This window comes from Heptranchias perlo, chromosome 4 (genome assembly GCF_035084215.1).
Source record: "Heptranchias perlo isolate sHepPer1 chromosome 4, sHepPer1.hap1, whole genome shotgun sequence".
Lineage (NCBI taxonomy): Eukaryota > Metazoa > Chordata > Chondrichthyes > Hexanchiformes > Hexanchidae > Heptranchias > Heptranchias perlo.
The window spans coordinates 44279274-44301410 of record NC_090328.1 but is presented as its reverse complement, the minus strand read 5'-3'; the positions used below and the strand labels follow the sequence as shown (position 1 = coordinate 44301410).

Genomic DNA, 22137 nt, shown 5'->3' with positions numbered 1-22137 from the left:
ATGGGAAATGGCATCTTTCGTAGTCCTGGATGTCAATCCTGCAATTCCAATGTTATTAAAAAGTTCAGCGTCAGTTAAGACTTGAGTACTAGCCAGCAATAAACTTCAAGAACCAGGATAGAACAAAGCAGTCTTCATCTTTCTCCTACATAAACTCAGATGCCTGCACTCCCTGCAAAATGAGGAATCTGTAGAATTCCCTTTTGAATGCTTCAGCTGAGACAGTAATTATTGTACTAGGTGACAGTCTATACTAAATCCAAATGACCCTAAGCGCGAGAAAAAAGTCCTTGAATTATGCTTAGCACATAGTGCCTTTAACTTAATTATGTCTCCTGTTTTTGCTGCAACATGTCTCTCATTATTTTAAGATTCTTGCTTTCTTTCAGAGACAGTTCACTAGATTGAAACATTGGGGCTTCAAGTCTATACAATGTGCATATATTTATTTACAGCAGAGTTGTGTAACGTAACATTTCTGAGCACAGATCAAACTTTATACTGTAAATTGAACAATGACTTATATTGTGCTGTTCTAACTGTCTAAAGACTGGAATATAACCTTAAAGCACTGGGGTTACTTCACCGTAGCAGTATAATGAGCTAGTGGAACTTTGACTCGTATACAAAAAATAAAAACAGTTTTTCTACCCTTACTCTCCTTTTGCAGTTATCAAATCATTTACTATTTTATTGCTTGAGCTGGTCCTAGCTAGATGGAAAATAAAATCTCATGAAATGTTGTGAATACATTTAAAGTGAAATTTCAGAGATTTAAGTTATAAGGAACTTGTGGCAGCCATATCTTCTAATAACAGGAGTTAAAATTAAGAAATACAGTGTTTAGGCATTAGAGCTGCTTAGTTTACAAGGCAGTAAAAAGTTTCCACACATTGAATGACAAATAAGCTTCAGAAACTCTTGATGTATATAACTGTTGTACTAAATGGTTAAGTGGTCTTCTGCTTTTTGTTGTAATACTTGCCTTCATATTTTCAATGTGAAGTTGCATATGCCTACTATAGCAGTTTGTAAATTGGTAAGGGATGATGGGAAAAGCAATGAATAAATTATCAAGCATTTTTATGGTGACATGGCAACTGAGACTGATGTGTTTTATTTGACAGCAACAGTTCCATTTTTTTCTGATCAGGAGGAAGGTGTATAAATCTGCCGGTCTGTTGTTACCATGATGCTATCATACCAGCTGCAAAGGAATGGGACAGTTTTGAGTTTGGGCGGACTTTGGGCAGATGGCGGGAGCAGCACTCGCACAGCCTGCCCAAAGTCCGCTCAAAGAGGCCCGAGTCATTTTGAGGGTCAGGCCTCATTTGCATACTACCGATGAGCTGCAAGTGCAGAACCTGCTTTCAGAGCGATGCCTTGACTCAAAAATACACTGTCACCAGAACTTTTACGTTCAGCGGGGTGTAAAATGAGCAACATGAGATCAGCTGCCTGTTACGCACCCTGCCCAATTTGCTTTTCCATTGACTTCAATAGAAGGGAAAATTGGGCAAATTGTATAACAGGTGATCGAACCGATGTCACCCATTTTACGCTCCACCAAAATTTAAAGTTCCATCTTGTGTTTTTAATCAATCAGAAGGTGTCACATCATGATTCATATGCTTCAATCCTGATTGATCAAATGTGTACTATAATGAAACCATTGCCATGGTATGATTCTGTATATATCAACTGATCATTTCAACAACTTTGATTGGGTAAAACTTACTTTGTGTGCAGTATAATGTCTATTTATATATTCAATTTTGGGGCGGTTTTCCAACTTTGTGCTCACAGTAGGAAACTTCGGCTGTCAGAAGCGCATATCGGATATTCGGGCACCATTGGGATGTCTGATGTGCGCTCTCAGTGGGCAACGCTAACCATTCGGAGCACACATTCAAAAAATGACCCATTATGTGTTTAAGAATCATTGTAACATGGTAACAGTTTTAGGCAGGAGAAGACCTTCGGTCCATCTAGCCCACCTATCCACAGTATTCCTGTGTTGCATTTCTAACACCCAGAACCCTATTTGTTTGTCAAGAACCTCTATAGTTCCTTCTTAAAACCAATTACAATTTCATCAAATATTTTATATGGTTTCTCGTGTATGGGGTTCAAACAAACTTTCAGATAACTAAGAACATAAGAACATAAAGAAATAGGAGCAGGAGTAGGCCATACGGCCCCTCGGGCCTGCTCCACCATTCAATAAGATCATGGCTGATCTTTGGCCTCAACTCCACTTTTCCACCCGATTCCCATATCCCTTGACTACCATCTAGGGCAGTATATGATTAAGCATAAAGAGGGAACAATAAAAATGGTACAAATTAAAATGACAGAAACTAATAATATAATGGATGGATGCAAATTATGTGTTCAACTTCAGTTCACATAAAAAGTGTACAAATATTACGTATTTTATGTTAGATAAGCTACTCTCTTCATTTATTAGAATTTTTAAGATGTCTACTGAAAAAGAATAGTTGAAAATAAAATTTAAAAAACAATTTCTTTTATGACCTTACAGTTTTCAAATTCATTTGAATTATAAAATGACGTTAAGTGGTTTGAATCAACTGATAATTACTGATGAACAGAAAGCAAAATACTGCAGATGCTGGAAATCTAAAACGAAAACAGAAAATGTTGGAAACACACAGCAGCATCTGTGGAGAGAACAAAGAAGTTAATGTTTTGAGTATGCAAACTCTTCGTGAGAAGTGGAAGATACTACAAATGAACAGCATTAAAAAGGAGACAGGACAGGACAAGGGGGAGGGGAAGAAACACACATGCAAGCGAAGAATTAGAATGACCTGTAAAGTGCTTAAATAGAAAACACAAGATGGTTAAATGGCAACAGTTAAATAAGCATGAGACAATAAGAGGCATAATGAGAGAAATAAAAAAAATAAAAAAAATAAATGAGACATAGAGAAACCAAAGAAGAAAGAAATTCACATACTCTATTCCAGCCATACCCTGCATCACCTTAACCTGACAGATGTTTAGGAAGTATAATAGCCCAGTTATTATGGTGCTGGACTAGTAACACAAAGGTTGTGAGTTCAAATCCTGCTATGGCAAATTGTATCTGTGGGCTGGTATGAGAAAATGACCATGAAAACTGCTGAACTGTAGTTAAAAACAGCCCAACTGGTTCACTAAAGTCCTTCAGAGAAGACAATCTGCCATCCTAACCAAGTCTGCCCCCAGGGTAACTAGGGTTGAGCAATCAATACTGCCTTGCCAGTGTCACCCACATCCCAAGAACAAATGAATGCAAAGGTATCCACTGCAGTGCCATTACCTGGTAGCTATATCAAATGGGTGATAGTTCACCTTATCCTGACAACTAAACCATCTTTATCTTGCCATGCCAACTGTATTTTGTATCACTTTAACCTGATAACTGCACTAACTAGATCCTGTGGGCAGAATTTTCTGAAGCCCTGTGCCACTGGCAGGGCCTCACGCAGAGTGAACAACCTATCACAAAATTGTGGGTGGATTACCCTCAATTTTCCATCCATTAATGTCTAAGCAATGGTGGGCAAGGCACCCAGGATTTTCTGATAGTTCACCCACTGCATGCGAAGCAATGGAAAGTTTCACCGGTCATTACCTTAACCTGCTGTGAATACCACGTACATGTTAATCTAGCAGCAGCTTTATTCCTTATCATCTTAACCTGACAATTATACCAGTTAAATGTGTGTTACTTAACCTAGCAGGTAACATAGGTATGTCCTGTATTTGAACCTTGCAGCTATATTCTATGCTACCTGACCAACCCCTTATTGAATTCTTTGAAGAAGTAACAGAAGGGTAATGCAGTAGATGTAATATATTTGGATTTTTAAAAGGCCTTTGATAAGGTACCGCATTGTAGACCCATGACTAAGGCCGGAGCATGTGGAGTCAGGGGACATGCAGCAGAATGGATAGCAAGCTGGCTACAAAACAGAAAACAGAGAGTAGGGGTTAAGGTGGTTACTCAGACTGACAAAAGGTGGGAAGTGGTGTTAGACAGGGATCGGTGCTGGGACCACTGTTGTTCACAATTTACATTTGGACTTGGGAATCGGAAGTACAACTTAAAAATTTGTGGACGACACCAAATTGGGTGTGTAGTTAATACATCGAGTTACATCGAAACTACAGCACAGAAACAGACCATTTGGCCAAACTGGTCCATGCCGGTGTTTATGCTCCACACGAGCCTCCTCCCTGCCTACTTCATTTAACCCTATCAGGATACCCTTCTATTCCTTCCTTCCCCATATGCTTATCTAGCTTCCTCTTAAATGCATCTATGCTATTTGCCTCAACTACTCCTTGTGGTAGCACGTTCCACATTCTTACCACTGTTTGGGTAAAGAAGTTTCTCCTGAATTCCCTATTGGATTTATCAGCGACTATTTAATATTTATGACGTCTAGTTTTGGACACCCCCACAAGTGGAAACATTTTCTCTATGTGTACTCTATCAAACCGTTTCACTATCTTAACGACCTCTATCAAGTCACCCTTCAGCCTTCTGTTTTCTGGAGAAAAGTGCGCCAGCCTGTTCAGCCTTTCCTGAGAGGGATATCCTCTCAGTTCTGGTATCATCCTTGTGAATCTTTTTTGCACCCTCTCCAATGCTTCTACATCCTTTCTATAATATGGAGACCAGAACTGTGCACAATACTCCAAGTGTGGTCTAACCAAGGTTCTATACAAGTTTAACATAACTTCTTTGCTTTTCAATTCTATCCCTGTAGAAATGAACCCTAGGGCTTGATTTACCTTTTTTATCGCCTTAGTAACCTGTGTCACTACTTTTAGTGATTTGTGTATCGATACGCCTAGGTTCCTTTGTTCCTCTATCTCGTTTAGACTCTTATTATCCAAGCAGTACGTGACCTCCTTATTCTTCCTACCAAAATACACCACCTCACATTTCTCTATATTGAAATTCATTTGCCAATTACATGCCCATTCTGCAAGTTTATTGATGTCCTCATACATATTGATGCATTCATCCTTTGTATTAACTACACCCCCCAATTTGGTGTCGTGCGCAAATTTTGCAATTGTACTTCCGATTCCTGAATCCAAATCGACCACTGGAATACACCGCTTCCCATCTTTTGTCAGTCTGAGTAGCTATCCTTAACCCCTACACTCTGTTTTCTGTTTTGTAGCCAGCTTGCTATCCATTCTGCTACCTGTCCCCTGACTCCACATGTTCTGACCTTGGCCATGAGTCTACAGTGTGATACCTTATCAAAGGCCTTTTGGAAATCCAAATATATTACATCTACTGCATTACCCTTATCTACACTTTCTGTTACTTCTTTAAAGAATTCAATAAGGTTGGTCAAGCATGACTTTCTCTTCTGAAATCTATGCTGACTATTCTTTACTATATTTTCGTTCTCTAGATGTATTGCTATTACATCTTTGAATAAAGATTCCATTATCTTTCCTACCACCAATGTTAAGCTAACTAGTCTATAGTTCCCTGGACTTGTTCTATCTCCCTTTTTAAATATAGGAATAACATTAGCTGTCTGCCAGTCCTCTGGCACTATTCCTTTTTCTAGTGAATTATTCTATATATGTAATAGTGTCTCTGCTATCTCTTCCCTAAATTTTTTAAATATTTGTGGACACATTCCATCTGGACCAGGGGTCTTATCCTCCCTTAGTTTGATTAGTTTATCAATTATCTCCCCCATTTCTATCTTAAATGTTTTAATATCTTTTTTGACCTCCTTCTAATGTCATGCCCATCTTGTTAGTCTCCCTAGTGAATACGGAGGCAAAATAACTATTCAGTATTTCTGCCATTTCGCTGTTGTTACCTTTAGTTTATCTTGTGCATCCCTTAATGGCCCTATCCCTATTCTGATTTTCTTTTTTTCTCGTTCGTGGGATGTGGGCGTCGCTGGCGAGGCCGGCATTTATCGCCCATCCCTAATTGACCTTGAGAAGGTGGTGGTGAGCCGCCTTCTTGAACCGCTGCAGTCTGTGTGGTGAAGGTTCTCCCACAGTGCTGTTAGGAAGGGAGTTCCAGGATTTTGATGCAGTGACGATGAAGGAACGGCGATATATTTCCAAGTCGGGATGGTGTGTGACTTGGAGGGGAACATGCAGGTGGTGTTGTTCCCATGTACCTGCTGCTCTTGTCCTTCTAGGTGGTAGAGGTCGCGGGTTTGGGAGGTGCTGTCGAAGAAGCCTTGGCGAGTTGCTGCAGTGCATCCTGTGGATGGTACACACTGCAGCCACTGTGCGCCAGTGGTGAAGGGAGTGAATGTTTAGGGTGGTGGATGGGGTGCCAATCAAGCGGGCTGCTTTATCCTGGACGGTGTTGATCTTCTTGAGTGTTGTTGGAGCTGCACTCATCCAGGCAAGAGAGTATTCCATCACACTCCTGACTTGTGCCTTGTAGATGGTGGAAAGGCTTTAGGGAGTCAGGAGGTGAGTCACTCGCCACAGAATACCCAGCCTCTGACCTGCTCTTTTAGTCACAGTATTTATATGGCTGGTCCAGTTAAGTTTCTGGTCAATGGTGACCCCCAGGATGTTGATGGTGGGGGATTCGGCAATGGTAATGCCATTGAATGTCAAGGGGAGGTGGTTAGACTCTCTCTTGTTGGAGATGGTCATTGCCTGGCACTTGTCTGGCGCAAATGTTACATGCCACTTATCAGCCCAAGCTTGGATGTTGTCCAGGTCTTGCTGCATGCGGGCTCGGACTGCTTCATTATTTGAGGGGTTGCGAATGGAACTGAACACTGTGCAATCATCAGCGAACATCCCCATTTCTGACCTTATGATGGAGCGAAGGTCATTGATGAAGCAGCTGAAGATGGTTTGGCCTAGGACACTGCCCTGAGGAACTCCTGCAGCAATGCTGTAGAAAGGATATAGAGGTATTGGAGATGGTGCAAAAAAGATTCACAAGGATGAGACCAGAACTGAGAGGGTATACTTATCAGGAGAGGCTGAATAGGCTGGGGCGCCTTTCTCTAGAAAAGAGAAGAGGGATGATCTGCTAGAGGTCTTTAAGATAATGATAGGGTTTGATAGGGTATCGACGTAGAGAAAATGTTTCCACTTGTGGGAGAGTCCAAAACTAGAGGTCATAAATATAAAATAGTCACTAATAAATCCAAGAATAAATTCAGGAGAAACTTATTTACCCAAAGAGTGGTGAGAATGTGGAACGTGCTACCACAAGGAGTAGTTGAGGAAAATAGCATAGATGCATTTAAGAGGAAGCTAGATAAGCACATGGGGGAGAAAGAAATAGAAGGGTATGCTGATAGGGTTAGATGAAGTAGGAAGGGAAGACGCTCGTGTGGAGCATAAATGCAGGCATAGACCAGTTGGGCCGAATGGCCTGTTTCTGTGCTGTAGTTTCGATGTAACCCGATATACCTTAGTTCAGCAGTCATGTGGTGCTATAATGAACAAAACTGATCAAATGCAAAGAATTGTAGTCAAAGAAGTTATTTTAACCTAGTAAATCACTGCTGAGATCACATTGTGACTATTGTATGCAGTTTTGGTCACCATGCTTTCAAAAGGACATTGAGGCTTTGAAGAAGATTCAGCAAAATCAGCATCAGGAAGAATGTGAGGCTCTAAGTTACGAGGACAGGATTGCAGAGCTGAACTTGTTTTCACTAGAGAAAAGAAGATTGAGGGAAGACATAATCCACGTCTTCAACTATAAGATGGCTATTTGACTTAGATTGCGTGCACAGAAACTGGGTGACATGGTTTTGAAATAACCACCCTCAGGTTCATTGAAATGGCAAAATATTTTAGATGCAAACCACATCTTCTTGCGTCTTGTCCCATGTTTGTAGTATCTTTATAAATGATTGCTATCAAGAAATGTGTACGGTCAACCTGATTTCTATACTGTATCACGCATCATTGGTATAGATTAAGAAAATAAGAAATAGGAGCAGGAGTAGGCCATACGGCCCCTCGAGCCTGCTCCGCCATTCAATAAGATCATGGCTGATCTTCTACCTTAACTCCACTTTCCTGCCCTATCTCCATGTCCCTTGATTCCCTTAGTGTCCAAATATCCATCAATCTCAGACTTCAATATACTCAACAACTGAGCATCCACAGCCCTCTGAGGTAGAGAATTCCAAAGATTCACCACCCTCTGAGTGAAGAAATTTTTCCTCATCTCGACCCCCTATGGCCGACCCCCTATCTTGAGACTATGACCCCTAGTTCTAGACACTCCAGCCGGGGAAACAGCCTCTCAACATCTACCCTGTCAAGCCCTCTAAGAATTTTATACATTTCAATGAGATCACCTCTCATTCTTCTAAACTCCAGAGAATATAGGCCCATTCTACTCAATCTCTCCTCATAGGACAACCCTCTCATCCTAGGAATCAATCTAGTGAACCTTCGTTGCACTCCCTCTAAGGCAAGTAAGGAGACCAAAGTTGTACACAGTACTGCAGGTGTGGTCTCACCAGAGCCCTTTATAATTGCAACAAGACCTCCTTACTCTTATACTCCAACCCCCTTGCAATAAAGGCTAACATGCTATTTGCCTTCCTAATTGCTTGCTGTATCTGCATGTTAACTTTCTGTGATTCATGTACAAGGACAACCAGATCTCTCTGACTACCAACATTTCTTAGTCTCTCATCTTTTAAAAAATATTCTGCTTTTCTATTCTTCCTACCAAAGTAGATAATTTCACATTTCCCCACATTACACTACACCTGCCACCTTCTCGCCCACTCACTTAACCTGTCTATATCCCTTTGCAGCCTCTTTGCATCGTCCTCACAGCTTACTTTCCCACCCAGCTTTATATCGTCAGCACACTTGGATACATTGCACTCAGCTGAGGCCCAAGCACTGATCCTTGTGGCACCCCACTAGTTACAACCTGCCAACCCGAAAATGACCCGTTTATTCCTACTCTGTTTTCTGTCCATTATCCAATCCTCACTCTGTGCTAATATATTACCCCCAATCCCATGAGCCCTAATCTTGTGTAACAACCTCTTGTGTGGCACCTTATCGAATGCCTTTTGAAAATCCAAATATACCACATCCACTGGTTCCCTCTTATCTACCCTGCTAGTTATACCTTCAAAAAACTCTAATAGATTTGTCAAACACGATTTTCCTTTCATAAAACCGTGTTGACTCTGCCGAATCATATTATAATTTTCTAAGTGCCCTGTTACTACGTCCTTAATAATGGATTCTAGCATTTTTCCTACTGCTGATGTCAGGCTAACTGGCCTCTAGTTCCCTGTTTTCTCTCCCCCTCCTTTCTTGATTTGGCCTCCTTTAAAATTTAAAACTTATTAATAAATATCTTCTATTTACTGATATATTCTCAAACATACTGGCCGGGAATTTTTTCAGAGCTGCTCCTACTCCATCGTTGTAACTTCGCCAGGAGTGCAGCCAAAATCCCCTTTATGCATAAACGGGGTTTCCGCTACACTTCTAGCAAAGTTAGAGCTGCTGAGCAGGATCAGCTCTGAGGAAATTCCCAGCCAGTATGTTTGAGAATATATCAGTAAAATGAAGATATTTATTAATAACTTTTATATCTTAATTTTCCATCAAGCAAGTCATAATGAAGAGATTTTCACCTAAATAAATGGAATTTACTTGCCAGAAGTGAAGTAGGTTTGCTGTTGTGATGTTAATATTATATAACATATCTTTTGCAACGAGACCTTGTTTGTGTCATTCAAGGTTTTACTGCAGAAACTGACCAAATTAAGAAATGTATTTAAACCTCTTACAAATGAAATTCTTTGCCACTGGCAGGGCCTCACACGCAACCAGTGCATATCGGATAATCGTGGTCAGCACAACCAAAGTTTTGTGACATGCACTGGCTGTGTGTAAGGCCCCACTGGCAGCATGTCACAAAATTTGCTCTTAAAGGTTCACTATTGCTCTTTTCCAGAATGTATGAGCCCATGCTTGCTTTTATTGTATATCTTTTTTGCATCCTGTTAGTATAATGGTGCCATTTTTAAACGTGTAAAGCATTACCTGTCTTTTGCTTTGGAGTTGAATAAAACCTCATTGTCATGGTTGGATGTAGGCCTAACTCTCCACAAGGTCTTCGTTCATCTTGTCCTTTGATACTGTCATTTTTATCTGTCTCTCCAAACTGCCTCCCTTTGCTGATCTGCCATTTTCTAATGTATTGCTGTTTTACTTGTATGATTGCTGCTGAGACAATCTTAGACCTGGCTACCATTCTCTCAGTTACAGAGAAAAGGACTGTCTCTGGTGCCTACTCTTCAGAAAAAGTTGATTCATGTGTAAATTATCAGTTAGCCTTTATTTGTTCGGCCTGTGGAGAGTACACAAACAGATAAAAGGCTCAGAGGGTCAGGGCTTAGTAGATGCATGTTTCTCTCGTGGCCAGAATGACAGTGTTAGCATTGTTGTCAAAGATTATCACAGAGACTGGAAGGCCTCATCATTATGTACTTGCTGTTAGATTTTTTTTCCAGACAATATCATTGTAGAAAAGCTGAACAAACCATACTGAATATTTAGTACCCGAACAATAAAGTAGAATATTATTACTGATTGGGACTATTTTAGGAACTTTTTTTCCTTGGCTTGAGGACCGATTGCTTCTGGGCATTTCTCCCTCATGACCAACTTTTCCTATTCCCACAGGTGCTTCCTACCATGATATAGTGGCCTCCAGTTAAGAGAGCACGAGAACTTCAATGCAGACTTCAATGTTGCTCTGTCATTGGCCAATAGAGATGGGACCCCGAATGACAGGACTAGTTCTATCAATTTTCCTTCACTTAACACCCCCAACTTCCCATGTAAAGTTCTTATGTTAAAAACGACAAAAATATCCATGTAGAAATGGTCATTTCTTTGGGGGTAATTTTGACTTTAGACGATAGAGTAAAATGCGCGATATAGGCTCGGCCACCCGTTAAACTCCTCTCCTAATTCTTGGTGTTTAACGAGTGGCCCAGTGATATCGCCCATTTCATTCTATCGACTAAAGTCAAAATTACCCCCTTTATCTTAGAAATAAAGCAACACGTCAAGACTATTCCAATGATCTCCTGGTCAGCTTCCCACCTTGCACTCTCCGTAAACTTAAATTCATCCAAACCTCTGCTGCCCATATCCTAACTTGCACCAAGTCCTGTTCACCCATCACCCTGTGCTCGCTGATCTACATTGGCAACGCCTCAATTTTAAAATTCTCATCCTTGTTTTCAAATCCCTCCATGGCCTCGCCCCTCCCAATCTCTGTAATTTTCACCAGCCCTTCAACCCTCTGAGATCTCTGTGCTCCACCAATTCTGGCCTCTTGCACATCCCCGATTTTCATCACTCCACCATTGGTGACTGTGCCTTCAGCTACCTAGACTTTAATCTCTGAAATTCCCTCCCTAAACCTCCACCTCTCTACCTCTCTCTCCTCCTTTAAGACACTCCTTAAAACCTATCTCTTTGACTAAGCTTTTGGAGCCTAATATTTAGCTCTTGGTCAAAGTTTGCTAACGTTCCTCTGCAGTGCCTTGGGACATTTTATTGTGTTAAAGGCGCTATATAAATGCAAGTTGTTGTTATAATTGGTGAATGCATGATAAGGAATATTGGAATACACAGTTTATTTTTCAACGCAGCAATTCTTGTGGGGTAGAATTTCTGCAGGGATTCTTCAGCTATGGCTTCTTTTCCCGCCCCCACACCATTACCTCCAGTCCCTCAAGACTCTAACTTCGGCAGAAATTTGACGAAAACCCTGAGAAATGGCAGGAGCTCAATAGGACCCTCCCCCACCCAGGAAATACCAAGCATATATTTGCACAAATAAGTTCAAAGAGTCTTCTTAAGGGGTTATTATTTAGTTTTAATAGTGATCACAACAAATGTTAATGGATTGTGTCATATAAGTTGCCATTTTATTTTTGACCCAACTGGTCGCCATCTTGAAAATCCATTTAATGAGGTTCATTTCCCTGGCCCATTTTCATCCTGGACACTACTTTCATAGAGCTGCCATGAATTTAATGAATCCCCTGCCCTGGCAATGCCCCATCTGACACAGGGGACCATGTTTGGGATAGGTGGAGGTTCTGGCTCAAACAAGACTCCGTGGAAACCGACGGGGAAGACTGGGACCCAATATAATCGGGTCCTGCTTAATTCCCAGTCTTTTCTGCACATTCTGCCGCAGGAGTGCAGTGCAAGGACCACAGATTTTCGACCACAATGTCATTGACACTGATGAGGGAAGTCAATCCCAGCAAATCATATTTACAATTAACTTTCACTTGTTAAAATATTGTAATTCTCCCTTACCAATTGGATGTTGATATGGTTGATGTTTCAAAAGATAAATAGAAAACAAATTTTTTAAAACTTTTTTAATGTTTAAATTGTACTTTCTTTGAAAAATTTAATTGAAAAATTTGCAGTGTTTTACCTTCTGTATCCCCAACCATAGACAAAAGTCACATGTTGCTGGAGAACAGGTACATATTTCAACAGAAGCACAATCCATGATAGTGGGCTCGATTTTAGGAGGGAGGCGGGTTGGCAGCGGGGGGTCAACTGGGTGCGTGGGTAACGCGCCCATTGAATTCAGGGTGCTCCGCACGCAATTGCAGCCTGATTGAAGGTACTTACCTTGGCTTCCGGGTTTCGTGCTGGAAAGCGGCACAGCAGGCATCATAGGCTGTCAGCCGGAGGAGCCCTATTTAAAGGGGCAGTCCTCCACTGACTGATGCTGCAGAAAATATGCAAAATTACAGCATGGAGCAGCCCAGGGGGAAGGCTGCTCCCAGGTTTAATGATGCCTCACTCCAGGTCTTACTGGATGGGGTGAGAAAGAGGAGGAGGACAGAGATCTTCCCCCCGGCAGGCGGGAGGAAGTGGCCTGCCTCTGCCACCACGGAGGCCTGGCTCGAGGTGGCAGAGGATGTCACCAGCACCACCAACATATCGCGCACCTGCATACAGTGCAGGAGGCACTTCAATGACCTAAGTAGGTCAGCCGAAGTGAGTACACTTACTCATTCCCCTACACTCCGTCTGCCACATCACCGCCCCCACCCCACATCTCCTTCTGCACTGCCAACACTACTCTATCACATCACTCCTCACACCCACTCAAAGCTCATCCTCATCTTACCTGCATTTACTCACCTTGCCAGTACTCATCCCACCACTACCACTCAACCCAATCCTCATACAATCTCATGACTGTATCTCATACTCACCCTCTCATGCATCTCTTTCGCGGTCAGCCTCACTCAACCTGCCACTATCTGTGCTGCAGCCACAGGGCATGCATCACATATGTGCAGTAGGAAGCGTAAGGCAAATGTGTCGTGAGCATGAAGGGGATTCACAAGGGTGTTTGAGGGTTTGTCATGGTTTTTACTTATATTTGATTTCTGATCAACTCACATTATGTATTATATTGTCACCACTACTGCCACGTCATTGCGAATCTTGTCTGGTTTGTGCAATAATGCCCTTTCCTGAGGATCACCATGAAGACCCACACCTGATGCCACCCATTGTGTCACTGCAGAGTGGGTCTAGGTGTATTTGCAGGGCTCTTTTGTGCAGATGACTGAGAGTCGGCGATGTCCCCGGTGACACCCTGGAAGGATGCGAAGGAGAAGTTGTTGAGGGCAGTGGTGATTTTGACAGCGACATGTAAGAAGATGGTGGTCGAGCCAGCTGGGAGCAGCCTGGCATGAAGCAGGCTGCATGTCGAGTGACTCTGAGCATCCGGATGCACTGCTGCTCAGAGAGGTCCAGGAAGCTGAGCCTCGGTCTGTAGACCCTGTGGCAAGGGTAGTGCCTTCTGCGACACATCTCTCTCTGCGGTTGCCCTCCCTCCTGCTGTGCAGGTGGATGTGTCACAGCACTTTGTTGTGGAGCTCCTCGTGTCAGAGGTGGACGGCGAGGCTGGTGATGCTGTTCGTCCTCCGAGGAGGTCATGACTGCAGCTATGGCGGCCCCCATCCGCAAGATGTACGTTTGAGGGGGCCCGCAAGGTAGGTAAATGTGTCTGCACACCGGGGTTGAGGTTGCAAGGTTGTGAATTTTATTGTTGGGAGGAGGGTAGAGGAGGCCAAACTTTGTCCAAAGTGACAAATTGGCCTCCTGCAATGAATGAGTGTCTCCCCCCCACCTGTCAAATGGACCTTTGCAGCTGCCACAGGCTGGTGGCTGCAACACGTCCATTTCAACTGGGTGTGTTTCCCCCAGTACGGGAAACAGTCTCAGTTGATATGAAAATCCCACCCCTCCTAAAATACCATGTCAATCAGGTCTGCAAATGACCTGAAGTACCTACTTAATTGCCTTAAGTGGGATCCCGCCGGCTTTAATTGCTGGCGGGAGTCCCACATGCGGGGGCTGCGCGTGCATCTAAGCGCGTCACTGGGGAACTCGAAAGTGGGCGGGTTGGAGCCGGGCTCCGGACCCGCCCCGGGAATGCCCGATTTTCGGAGCCCCCCCGCCACGAACCCGCCAGCTCGGATGTCCGAAAATCGAGCCCAGTGTGTTTGATCAGATAGGTAAGAATGGAGCCAAATGAGGCAGTCTCACTGAACTGGACAATGCCAGCTTGTTTAGCTCAGCGTCTAAAGTGTCAAATTATGCCTCTGTGAAGCACCTTGTGTTAAAGGCACTATATAAATGCAAGTTGTTGTTGTTCTTGAGAAGGAAGTGGAGAGCATGGGGCCTAAACAATTGAAGAGACAGCCGGCAATAGTGGGGTGAAGGGGGTGGGGGGGGATGCATAAGAGAGCAGAGTGAGAGTACTAGAGGGTTGTAGGGTTGGAGAAGGTTTTAAGGATAGGGAGGGATGACGCCATGAGGGGATTTAAACACGAGGATCAGAATTTTAAGTTGGGCGCCTGGAGCCAATGTAGATAAGCAAAAACAGGGATGATGGCTGAGCGAGAATTGATGCGGGATAGAATACTGGCAGCAAAGTTTTAGATGAGCAGACATTTACGGAGGGTGGAGAATGGGAAGCCAGCCAGGAGAGCTTTGGAATAGTCGAGTCTGGAGGTGACAATGGCATGGATGAGGGTTTTACCAGCAGAGAGCCTGAGGCAGGGAAGAGGCAGGCGATGCTACGGAGATGGAGAAGACACAGGGTCAGAAGTTCAAAGAGTGAAACAACGGCCAGGGAGTGGGATGGAGTCAGTAACCAGGGTGCGGAGTTTGTGACCGGGGCCTAAGATGATGGGAGAGAAATTGATCCCTGCCCCATTTATGGCCAAAAAATAAGAATTAAAGTGAACATTTCCGTGGAAATTGGCAGCCGGCGACTTCTGAGTGCCCGGGGCACCTACCTAAAACAAGTGTTAGGCCCGTTGAAAATGCTAATCAGGGGCCTAACGCCTGTTTTAGCAACTTGATGCCAAATTCGGCAAAAACTGAGCGGAGCACACGCCGTGCATGCTCAGCCAGTTTTTCCAGGTCCACAGCAGCTTAAGCAGCAGTTCTTAAAGGGACCGCTGGAGGCCACTGAAGTAAAGGTAAGTTTTGTTTTTTTTACTTACCTTAATGTGGAGCCAGGAGGAACCGGTGTGGTCAACAACAGAAGAGAATAGGGCAGTTGTAGTTGCTGCTTGTATGGAGGCAGTCACAAGTGCCTCGATGGACCTTTCAGAGAATGCGAAGAGAGGCACAGAAGGTAGCTGTGAGCTGATTCAAGGTAGTTTCAATTCTGGGACGGTAGCAGGAGAGTAGGAAGGGAGAGGAGTAATGATGGCTTGGGTAGGGATTAGGTGGGGGCAAAGCACCCAAGAGGTGAGAAGTGAAAAATAACATGACTGGGCGACTGGAAGGGGAGAAGACAGGAGAGGAGGGGCCAAGAGAAAGAAAAAAAGGGAGATAGCAGTAATGGACTCGGGTCCAGAATGGCTGACAAAATGCACATGTGAATGGATAGAGGGAAGTCAGGTTAAATTGGCATGGCAGAGATCAGGAGAGACATGTCCTGGTGATAAACAGAGGATAGGGAGGTGACAATATGAGAGAGTCCAGTGTCTGAGGTCCTGTGGTGGGATGCAGTTGACTTGTAGACAGGATGGAATCAGCTTGGAGTATCAAGGAATCAAGGAACCAATGTCCAGGTTGTGGAGAGGAAGAGAATCTGTGAGCTCTCAGTTATAAAGTCCTCTTTCAAACCCATCTTTCTGTCCAAGCTTTTGGTCACTCCTAATATCAGTTTCTCAGCAAACATTTTTTTCTGATTATGCCTCTGTCCCTTGGGACATTTTACTATGTAAATGCAAGTTGCTGTTATAAATGGAAATATTCAAAATGATGTGTGGTTTGAAGTCATTAAAAAAATGATCACAATGTATATTTGCTGGTAAAATAGAATCCCTTTGTCCTCTTCACCCAGACACCAAGGTAATGGTTAATGTAGAAGACTGCTCTATACGCTTTATGCCATCTAATATACCAAAAACATCCACTATCAAACTGATTGGGTGCACATGTTTTCAATCCCTCTAAATAGGCAGTGTGATCAAAATGTCTAAAATAATTCCATATTTTAATAGCAAGAATGACTTATATTTTAGTCATTTTGTTGTAAAATTATTAATTTTATATGGTGTTTGGGATATATGTACATCATCAAATTGAAAACTCTCTCGGCATTTCACGCTTATCGTCACTTTTATGGCTGGTATAACAGGAATCTGCTACACTCTCTTTTTTCATTTTTTTCCACAATATAAATCTCGAGGGTGATTCTGAGATCCGATGCTCTTCATAGGGAGCCTAAGTTGGAATATTGGAGCTACAGTGTTGTAGCCCTGTTTCCTAAAATGCTCCAGACACTGTGAGTGCAGCTTCCTGCTGGGAAGCACTGGACTGCCGAATCATCCTTCTCTTTCCAAAGTTTTTTTAAAATGTATTTTTCCTTATACCTTTCAGTTGTTTTTTCCATTTTGCACAGCATTCTACTCTAATATTTGGACTTAAATGTAGGGGGCATGATTAAAAAATTTGCGGATGACACAAAGATAGGCTGTGTGGTTGATAGTGAGGAGGAAAGCTGTAGACTGCAGGAAGATATCAATGTACTGATCAGATGGGCAGAAAAGTGGCAAATGGAGTTAAATCCTGAGAAGTGTGAGGTAATGCATTTGGAGAGAGCAAACAAGGCAAGGGAATACACAATAAATGGGAGGAAATTGAAAGGTGTGGAGGAAGTGAGAGACCTTGGAGTGCATGTCCACAGATTCCTGAAGGTAGCAGGACATGTAGATAAGGGGTTAAGAAGGCATATGGAATGCTTTCCTTTATTAGCCGAGGCATAGAATATAAAAGCAGGGATGATATGCTGGAACTGTATAAAACACTAGTTAGGCCACAGCTTGAGTACTGCGCACAGTTCTGGTCATCACATTACAGGAAGGATGTAATTGCACTAGAGAGGGTGCGGAGGAGACTTACGAGGATGTTGCCAGGACTACTCTGTCGCAGTACCACCACGCTGCCTGCTGCTATATGCCTTTTTCCAATACTACTTGTATTAAGTTGAAAACTGCCAGAACGTATTAATCAAACATAATATGATACAGTGGAAACCTATTGGTCACTACAGTGGAACCCTATCAAGTTCAATAGGTTAGGATGGAGACAAATAAATACCAAAAAACTGAATCTGTATACACAAGATAGTTATACCAATTTTTATTGTCTAACAGACATAGCTGGAACTTACAATATGTTGCAAAACACTGTGACACCAGGGTGATGCCTGAAACTTGCCAATAAAAAGGTTTTATATAGTGAATGTGAACTTGATAGTGCATAGTTTTTAACAACAGTTCTCTATAAGTATACACACAGGCTTTGTTTGAAAAATGTCTTAGAAATAATGACATTAATATAAAGATTTCATCATAGTAATAAAATGCTTTAAACTGTTTTTAAGGATCACAAGTGTTGACAGTCCGATATTTGCAGATGATTTTTAGTTAATCCAACAGCGACAGATTGCAAACATGCATTTCATCAACTGTTGTGTAAATTTGACATATTAATCCAGCAGTTCTGCTTTTGCAGCAGTATTTGCTAATGCACTTGAATTATTTATCCACACTGGTGTTTGTCAGCTTTGCTGTTTGAAAGCATTACTTTTCAGATTCTTAATCCAGTTTTAATATGACGATCAAAAGTCATTTCCAGTGACTGAAGCCGAATCACACTGACCAACCAGTAAATTGAGCTTCGATCAGTTTCATAGTCAGAGCTGCTGTATGTTCTGAACAAGTCTGAGCCATGTTAGCGTAGTGAGTTGACAGCCCTTGACAGGTCAGATGGCTCTTACTAGCCAAAAATGTGAGTGGTTTACACAGAACAGTGACAAGATGACTAACAAAAGCCAGCTTCAAGCATGGCTACAGGTGGTTTCATTTATTAAATAGATCTTTAATTGGGACACATCAGATCATAATCTTGAAAAGGTTAGTTACTTCTAAAATGGTCATGCTTACAGAGTTCAATTTTTACTGACCTAGATCTTGTCACAAAGATTCATCGTTCTGTTTAATAATCATGTTCTCTTCGTGCACGTTTGGGATTCCTGGATTCTGTGCAAGCACTTCAAGTTTTTTTTAAAGTGAAATATAACCCTTAACTAACCATTGCTTAATCCAATGTAAAATAGGCCCAACAGAAGTTATAATTTGTTCTTCAGCTGTGATCTAAAGCACTATTTAACTCCTCCACATTTATTAAGTGGAGAACTGAACTGCTGGTGTAGTGAACCACCGTTCTCTCTAGCTTTGCTTTGGTGGCCAATTTTATGTAATCTCTTAGGTTAAAGGCAATAAATAAATAAATGTTGTTATCTTAAAAAAGAGATAATTATGATTTTCTTTATTTGCTATCCTGCAGGTTCTATTAACAACACTAGAAGATCAATAGAAAAAATCATCAGTGGCAGCAGTACATGAACTCCTTTTCATGTACACTATACCATGCCCCATGTGTCTGTCACCAGTTTTTGTTCCAGTTGCCACCTTTGTACTGATCCCCTGAGTTAAGAGAGAAAAATTCTTTGACAGATCTCTTAAGTTCAAAAGCAAAATAATTTTTAAGTTCACTTTGGCTTTTTGTTAAAAATATTTGATTTACTGAGGCTTCCCTAATTGCTTAGCAAGTTCATCCAGTGAGCTGTGGCACGCAGACCAGGAAGGTTTTAGGTTTGATCTCCTGTCTGTGCTGAGTTAATTGATCTGAGCTGGTGTGTTGTGAGGGATGCTACAGTTGATCTAAGTGCCCGGCTTAGAGAGGGAAAAATCAATCAGGATTCCTGCTCCTGATCACTAGACAGCAACCACTGCTGGAAGTGCATGTGTGAATGTTGGGCGAGGAGAAGGTCAGGCTTGACTGCAGTGTCCCTTGTAATTAAATAGCTGGCTAACATTCACTGTAAAGCCTTTCATGTGAATAATAACCAAATGAGTATGGTACTAGAGGACAATTGTTGCCTGTGGATCTCGTACCCCGGTAAAAGGCCAAAAATTTCAGGAGCGATGGGGAGGAGAAAGTTAATGGGAAGTAATATATTTACTCCAAGTATTATTTTTAAAATATCTATTAACTGCAAGAAATATCTTGTTGCTAACAATCGCAATTGGTACCTTCCATTGGACCACAGCTTTTTGACATTCAAGTTCAGTCAGCAAATTAAAGGGCCAATACACTCAGCTATAGCTGCTCTTTGGCATTAATTGGCACAGTAAAGCGATCATATGTTATAAACATCAAACTATTGCCAAGTATTGATTTTTGGATTTGACTGCAAAGAAAAATGTATATGGGGTGAATTTTCTCACAGTTACTCCCGCCCCAGCGCCGTAACTTCACCAGAAGTGCGACGGAAAACCCGTTTACATGTGTAAATGGGGTATCTGCCACACTTCCAGTGAAGTTATGGCAGTGGAGTGGGAGCAGCTCCAAGGAAATTTGGCACCATAGTTTTTTAGTTCTGTGCTAGCCTCAACTTTGAACTTGTAGCAAACAGACTTTGGGAGAAATAGCTATTGGATATGGATAAACTACTTGGTTTTGGCTTTAATATCAGGACATCACCCAGACTGCTCTCACCCACCTTCATAAAGCAGCTTCAACAAAGACCAGAGCACAAGCCTTCAGTCTGCTCATCTCAACCAAAAATAATGTGCCACCAAGGGAAGCTCCTGCAGCTCATAGACACAAGCACTCTCTTTAGTGGACAGGTTATAAACAAAGCATCTTACGTAAGCTCTTCAATAAACTCGCAAAATGCCTGTGGAAGTGAATGGTATTTTCTCCCTTTGGTAAAGTCTTCCCTCTATCATCAATGTTGCCTTATGCTGCCACACATTGATCTCAGTTCTCCAGAGAAGTCTTCCATCAATGTAGACACTCAAAAGGAGCTCCGTTCAAAATGGAAAGAAGCAACAGAGACAATGTGGAATTAAAAAGGTTATATAAAGGAGTTTGCAGTGGAAGAGATAAATAGAAATTCTCAGTAATTTCAAGCACCTTCTCCACACCACCCCCCCAAGCCCAGCATGATTGACTCATCCAAGATTGAATCAAGATTGTTGTACGTCACTCTTTCTCATGAGAAAAATGTAATTTATTTGGAATGGCAGTTGGCACCAAAGGACCAACTTTATAAATTTGGCTCACCTGCCAGCTGTGCATATCACGGGCATTAAATCAGCATTGAAATTAATCAATGCAAAATCATGGTGGACCACCCACAACGTTCTGATATGTACAGCCAGCAAGTAAAGCTCCCTGCCATAGTTCACGTTTAGAAAATTGGCCCTGAAGATATTTATCTTCTTGCTTTGTCTATTCCTCACTGAACTCTCTTGGGCCCAATGCCAGACAGGCATCTTGCACCCATGTTTAAAGTACTAGTGGCACAAATTTATCTGCTGACTGTATCCTTTAACATACACCATTGTTTTGGTTGCCCTTACATATGAACGTAAGAAATTTTAGGAACAGTAAGAGTCCATTACACCCAACAAACTTCCCCCTTTCTCAGAGATCAATTCCATCTATCTGCCTTCTCACCATATTCTGACCTATCTTTCACCAGAAACACATTCAATTGTCTTTAGAATCTATTTATACTGTCAGTTTCCATGGCCATTTGGGTCACCATGTTTCAAAAAGACATAATTGCAGCACTGCCACTAACTCAGCACAGATTTCACATAAAATCTGAGATCTTGCTGTGGTCTGTATGGCTCCGTATAACAGTAAGCACTGTGTGTACCCAGAGCCTTTGGGGTGGGGGTCAGTAAGAGTTTTAGCTATCCCAAGTACAGCTTGCACTGCTATGTTTATTATATCATTAAGGTTAATTTTATAGCATTCTATATCCCTCCCTTTGCCCGTGATATTGTGTTTTACCAAGTAGCATTAATCATATGCCTCTGGACTGAAAGTCTGGAAGACCTTTCTCTTTAGGTGGATCTGAATTTAGAGCAATGCTTATATATAAGTGATAGCAAACTAACACAGTGGTTATATTAGACAGCTCTTAAGATTTCTGAATACTTACATGCAAATCAATATGACTTACTGTTTTGGAGAACCCAAATTGCCACACTAAGTTATTGATCTCTTGGAAATTTAGCCTAATACACGCAGCACTACTACTGTGATAATAAACAAAAATAGTCTAGAAGTTACTGTTGATGATGTTAGTAGACAATGTTTAATGTATTCCTATGACATTCCCCTACCCGCAATTTTGATACAAACATTAATCATTTATTTTAAATGAGTTAATGCCTCTGTTAAAATATCGGATAAAATATCATACAAACACATTAAATGTTTATCCGTTAACATCAGTACTTGTAATTTCTAGGCTCATATTTACTATGTTCACACATTTAAATTACTTTCAATATATTGTTAAGGTTAAAGCATTTTAGAAAGTTATTTTGCAACATAGTAGGTAGGTCAGTGTCAAAATATTGGTGATTATGTTTCAAGTCACATGTTTATTGTTGGAGGAGATGTGGCCTCAGGCTAGGAGTGTTTCTCCTGTAC

The 22137-nt window shown here is 41.9% G+C and overlaps 1 protein-coding gene across 1 annotated transcript in view; it reads left to right on the top strand.

Moving 5' to 3' along the window:
• arb2a (ARB2 cotranscriptional regulator A) overlaps positions 1-22137 on the top strand; it is a 469833-nt gene that overhangs the window by 439217 nt on the left and 8479 nt on the right. The window lies entirely within an intron of this gene.